Genomic DNA, 5,472 nt, shown 5'->3' with positions numbered 1-5,472 from the left:
TGTTGTCATAGAAGTGTTCCATGACATTACCAAAATTATCATCACGAAAGTGTCCACTTCCATGACGATAAATCGCGCGTCACAGAACTGCTTTCATCAAGGGTGACCGACACGTGGCATCCACCGTAATGGAACGCCGTTAAGCTATCGGGTCGGGTTTTGGATTCGATAACCCGTTAACAGCCCCGACCAATGGGGATTTTCCACGTGTAAAATCATCATTTGATGGAGCTAACACGTGTTGGCTCACCGTTGGGACAGATGTCATCCGCTCATTGGACCGAAGGCGCCTATGATACGGCGACACGTGGCACGGCCCAACAGAGGCCCATTCCGGTGAAAAGGCCGGCCCGTTTGACTTGGTCAAAAGGTGGCGGGCCGGCCCACGGAAGGCCTGTTAATGGCCTATTCGCTTATAGCCCATTTACAGCCCGCTAACCGAGGGCCCGTTACGCCCTATCTGAATTAGGCCCAGTAGCGTCATCTGGGCCGTCCAATATGATTCAGCCCGTTTTAACTTCCGGCCCATGTGTGACCCATGACTTCTTTCGGCTTATATGAGGACCCTTGTAACTCTTGGCCCATTAACGGCCCGTGGTGAAACTGGCCCGTAATGAATAGTGTATCACTTTATACCCATTAACGTCCCATTATTCCATTGGGCTGTTTCCATCCCAAGTTATCTTTCGGCCTTCTCAGGGCCCATTGATTCTTGGGCTCATTTGTAGCATTCGGTTACATACGACCCGTTACTGTCATTTTCTGCTCGTGGGCCAAATTCAGCCCGTCGTTACAGTCGGCCCGTTTGCGGACCGTTAATACATTGGGCCGTTTTCATGTCAAAAAAAACCGTTGGGCTGTTTTCATAGAGTTATCTAATACGGCCTATTAACGGCCCGTTATGGTCCACGAATAGTACGACCCATGATTGGCGAAATGATGATACGCCCCGTAGAAGGCCCATGGATCCTACGGCCCATTGAGGCCCATGGACCCTACGGCCCGTAGAAGGCCCATTGATCCCTAAGGTCCGTATAGAAGGCCGATGGATCCTATGGCCCGTATAGAAGGCCAATGGTCCTACGACCGAACGAAGGCCCATGGATCATACGGCCTGCATGAGGCCCATGGTTACAACAGTCCGTGTGTTGCCATGATTATTTTGGCCTAGTTACCAAAAATAGGCTATTGTGGCCACTAGAAAAACATAGAAAAAGAACTGCAGTGACTACAAGCAAACAACTAAACAAGACAATAAGGAAATAAATAAGCAAGCAATTAAGGCTAGCCTATTACCGCTATTACACATATTAAATCCACTGGGCATCAAAGTTCGCCACCAGTGCAAATATAGGGAACAAAGCAGCATATTACATACACTTGGCCGTCAAAATTGGCCACCAGTGCAAATAAACGCGGCAGCAAAACAAGAGCATAACTGAAACAACTTCAGAAGAGCTCAAGAAACGTTATCCTGGGTATCCACCATGCTGGCAATAAGCTTAGCAAGCTGATTAGTTTTGTCCTATTTGGCGCTAAAATCCTCCAATGCTTGCTGTTGCACCATAAAGTATGCATCTGAATGCTCCAGGGGCTTCCACAGTCCTTCCGCTTCTTGTCGCAGCACAACTGATCGATGTCTTTCAGCTTGTAGTTGAGACTCAAGAAACCGAACTGATTCAGACAGTGAGTTTGAATAGCTTGTGCATGCGGTAGTGGCCAGTAACTCGAACACTAAACCAAGACAGGACTTTGGGGTTGTCTCGCTGTCTTCGAGATAGTCTTCCTTAGCTGTTTTATCAGCTTTGTTGGAGACCAACAAGGATGTGTCACTATCCTGAACCTTATCTGCATTACTTCCTTTACCATTGCTTAATAAGGCACTCTTCCCCAATATTCTGTCAGCATTCTAAAAGAAGAAACAAGCAGACACATAACAAGTTTAGCATGTACTAGTATATGAAACTCATTTCGGTGAACCAATTCATTAGTAAGGTGGACATGATTAAACTACCAAGTCTTCTATTCCCAAGTACTAGTACATAATAAAAGCATCAAACAAACATATATCTATGTCCTATGGTCACTTCATTGTCTTGCCAAATCAAAATAGAGACATAGTTCAAATCATACCAGTTCAAGACGAAGCAGCAGTGAAAGAATACAAAGTGTGGGAAACTACATGGCACAATAAGATTTCAGATGGGTACCACGGGTCTACATGTACAACAACACTATTGGCTCTGTTGTGATGCTAGTAATGTGCATGATATGAAAGTCAACTGTATACACAATTGAAATTGAAATCAACAGAGCTATTGATAAGAGCAAACCTGTTAAATAAACATGCGTGGACATACCTACTGTGCCATTGGAGTTTCGATTGGATCCTTCAATTTAAAAATAAGTTCGTATCAGTAAATACAGTGATACAAGGGCAAAGCAATCATAGTTAAAAAAGGCGCGCCTAAGCGAGCGCTTAAGCGCGCCTAGGCTCTAGGCGTTGGCAAAATGCATTACGCATAACTATGCATAATCTGTGCATAACTGCGCATAAGCATGCGCTTTGGTCAGTAAAGCGCAAGGCGGTGGCAAAACGTACAATTAACGCCTAGCGCTTTTTTGAACTATGATAGCAATGGAATCTTAAATTAGAACAATTGTTCTGCAGGTTTAGGCACTTGTTCTACATGAACAGAGTACAGTAAGACGCAAGAATAAAATACTTAAAAATAGAAAATGAGCTCATAGACCTTACCACATTCTTGGTTCGGGACCAGTACAGAACACAGCGTTCCCAGTCATCGTCCAGTAAATGTGTCTCAGGAGAACGTAAGGGAATTTGATGAGTTTCTTTGCTGGTGAAGTACGTTTTCTTTAGGTAATTCCGATACTGCCACCAAGCATTCTTGAAGATAGCAGAGGTATTAGCACATGTTACCTCATCCTGAGTTTCCAAATCGGCCCTTCTCTATAGAGAAAAATGGGAAAATTTGCTGTATTATAACCATCATGGAGGTAGGATGTATGGGACGAAGCAAAGTAATTGCCATGAATAACATTACTTGCACATAACTCCTGGACAAACACCTGCGACTGGCATTTTCCTTCATCTTCAGTATAATATTTCTAAGATGGGAAGATATGCACATACGATTTAACAACATCAAATGCGATAGATGCTAAACTACGACTAGCTGGTTGTGCTTCCTCCACAGGAATAGGCGTACTAACTGGTGGAGTTGGGGTTCTCCGTGATAGTACTGGCCCTTTGGGCACTGGAGCTACCTTACTAACTGCTCTTGTTTGGGAGCTCTGTGGTGGAGATGGTGCTGTGTCAACAGGAACTGGGTTACTATTGGCTGGGGTTGGGGTTAGATTGGGTGAAGCTAGTTCTCTGTCCATCGCAGTAGGGGTACAATCTGCGAGAGTTTGGGTTATGTGTGGTAGGGCTGGTTCTTGTGCATGTACAACTGGGGTTCTATCTCCACCAAGAGGTAGCACTGTTTTATTTGAAGATCGTGTTTTTATTCTGCTAGATACTGGCATCACCTGCTCCAATTCAAATGGCTGATAAACAGGAAACATGGTTGAATGTACAGACATTGTATGAGAGACAAATGCAATAGATAGTGTGGAAAAAAGAGGGCATGAAATAGTTAACATGTATATTGTTTAACTAAAACGGATAGCATGACATAATTTCACATATATGATGTCTATCTAAACTGGATAGCATAGCATAACATAATTCAAAGATATGATGAATAACTAAACATGATCGCATCACATAATTCACCTACATGTTATCTAAGTAATCAGGATCGCATCATTTAATTCACATATGTGATTTATATGCTAAACAGAGGGCATTCAATATGATGTCTGAACTAAGAACATGGTGTTGAATATTGTGTATATGATGTCTAAACTATGCAATGCAAGACACCGTATGCATGATATGAGCAGTATAACCGTGCCAAGTTAGAGCATACAACTCAGTGGGGGAATAGTACTGGTCATCTGTCTCTGAATCCATCTCTGAGGAGCTATCGGGACCCAACAAGAGATCTGCTTCGACAGGTAGCACTATCTGCTCTAAAGGCCTTGTTTTCACTCCAGATTTTTCCATCTCCCACCCAAATGGCTGATTCACAGGAAGAGTAGTTTAATGTACAAACATTGTCGACAAATGGAAATGTAATGAAGAAAAGGATGGGCAACATATCATTCAAATATATGATGCCTGGTTAAATAGGATGGCATTGCACATTTCACATATATTATGGCTGGCTAAAAGACATGAGACTGCATAATTCCCATATATGATATAGAAACTAAATAGGTGGCATTACAGAACATGTCTAAACTAAGCAGATGACATATATGATGTCAAAAGTAGGCACTGCAAGGCAACATATGCATGATATGACTAACATCATCATGCCAAGGTAGATCAAACACCTTGGGGGGTAAATAGGAGTGGTCAGCGGCATCTGAATACGCCTCAGAACAGATATCTTCCTCTGGATTACAATCTAGAGAGGGGTGGGGAGGGTTTGCCATTGAACCCACCATGGAGCGATGTCTGCATGACATTGTATTGCCGCGCAAAACTCTTCTCTTTTTCTCTACATGTTCAGCATGACTGTGTACAATATCTGACATGCATACGAAACAAATATAGTGAAATTATGTAAGGAGAGCATGCAGAAATTTAGAGTGATTGTAACAACCAGTGGATCGATGTTTTTCCGTTGAACCAAAATAGCCCTAATGGATCGACATGAATGTATAGTAATAAGTGACGCAACAAGTGTACAACCTCTTTGTCGTAGCCATGTCGACCTCAGCATCATTGGGTTGGACGCTGAAGCAGTTGAGGCAGAGGTGGCTGTCGAAGGTGTGGAGGAAGATCTGAGGAATCTGCAGACGGCGTCCAGGGCACTGCTCTGTTGTGATGGATCATTCTGTCGTTGGAGCAGCTCCGGTGAGCCGTAAGACGTCAAGGCTGAAGCAGCACAAGACAGACATCGTCAATCTCAAGTGGGATTCTAATAGCATCTCCAATAGATGATGAAAAATGGATGTAAAATTAACATCACCAAAAACCACCTGACTACAACAGATGAGGTAAAAACTGTTGACTCTGAACTTAACTGTCGAAACTGAAATTGACTGTGGAATCTGAATGCTACTGTCGAAACTAAACACAATAGTAGCAGAGAGACACTTGACATGTAGTTTAGGGAGGGCCTGCAGTTCATCTTCAACCTGCACACCCCTGAGCCGCCTGCCACCACCGGCCGAACTGCCGGCCACAGCGCCGCCTCGCCGCCCCGAAACAACTCGCCACCGCTGCCCCGGCCAGCTCTCTAGGCCCCCCGCCCCCACCCTGAACCCTAAGATAGATAGTGGGGTACCTCTCTGGCGAGCCCCCGTCCCCGCTGCGGGTGGTTCTTCCTTAACTCC

This window comes from Triticum dicoccoides, chromosome 1B (assembly GCF_002162155.2).
Source record: "Triticum dicoccoides isolate Atlit2015 ecotype Zavitan chromosome 1B, WEW_v2.0, whole genome shotgun sequence".
Lineage (NCBI taxonomy): Eukaryota > Viridiplantae > Streptophyta > Magnoliopsida > Poales > Poaceae > Triticum > Triticum dicoccoides.
Note: the sequence above shows the minus strand (reverse complement) of the source record.